The sequence below is a fragment of the Capsicum annuum genome, chromosome 10, assembly GCF_002878395.1.
Source record: "Capsicum annuum cultivar UCD-10X-F1 chromosome 10, UCD10Xv1.1, whole genome shotgun sequence".
Lineage (NCBI taxonomy): Eukaryota > Viridiplantae > Streptophyta > Magnoliopsida > Solanales > Solanaceae > Capsicum > Capsicum annuum.
Window position 1 is genome coordinate 25,456,221 of NC_061120.1, and position 1,320 is coordinate 25,457,540.

Here is a 1,320-nt window from a genome sequence, read left to right on the forward strand (position 1 = left end):
TAGATGCGAATTCAATCAAAGGCAAGTGGTCATACCAACTATCTTTAAAGTCTATTGCACACACTCACAACTTATTATCTAAAGTCTGAATGGTCCTTTTTGCTTGACCATCTATCTAAGGATAAAAGGCTATACTGAGGTGAACTCGGGTACCAAGACCCTTTTGGAATGCCTTCCAGAAATGAGAGGTGAACTGGGTACCTCTATCTGAGATAATGGACAATGGAACATCGTACAATTTGACCAACTCCCTGATATAGAGTTTGGCATAATCCTCAACTGAATAAGAGGTATGGACTGGTCGAAAATAAGCTAATTTGGTCCTTGTGCCTTCAATGACCCAAACTGAATCATGCTGGCGATGAGTACGAGAAAAACCCATCACAAAGTCCATGTTCACTTCTTCCCACTTCCAAGTGGGAATACTAAACTCCTACATAGACTCACTAGGCTTCTGAGGATCAATCTTAACCTGCTGACATGTTGAGCACTTAGCCACAAACTCTGCAATATCTTTCTTCATCCCTCTCCACCAATAGATCTCCTGTAAATCATGATACATCTTAGTGACCCTTGGATGAATAGAGTAGCATGGATCATGCGCTTCTGCAAGGATTTGCTATCTCAAGTCATCTACACCTAGCACACATAGCTGACCCTGACAACGCAAAGCACCATCTCCTCCTTGGGAGAAGACCCCTACTTTCTGATCTTTGACTAATTCCTTCAACTTCACTAGACTGGGATCCCTATCCTGCTTTTTCTTCACCTCAAAAACCAAGGATAATTTTGAACTACTCTACTCCCATACACTACTTTCTGCTGAATCTACTAAGCGAACACCTAGTCGGGAAAGCTGCTGAACTTTATGAGCTAACTTCTTCTTACCATTCTCCACATGAGCAACACTACCCATAGAAATTCTACAGAGAGCATCAACTACTAAATTGGCTTTACCCGAATGATACAGGATGCTCATGTCATAGTCTTTCAACAAATCCAACCACCTTCTCTGACGGAGGTTTAATTTTTTCTAAGAGAACAAATACTGTTAGCTCTTATGGTCTGTCAACACATCAACGTGCACACCATACAAATAGTGCTTCCAAATCTTTAAGGCAAATACTACTGCTGCTAACTCAAGATCATGAGTGGGATAGTTCTTTTTATGAGGCTTAGCCTGTCTTGAGGCGTAGGCTATGAACCTACCTCTCTGCATCAAAAAACACCCTAAACCGAATCTAGAGGCATCACAATATACCACAAACCTATCTGAACCATCTGGTAGGGTCAACACTAGACCTGTAGTGAGTCGAGTCT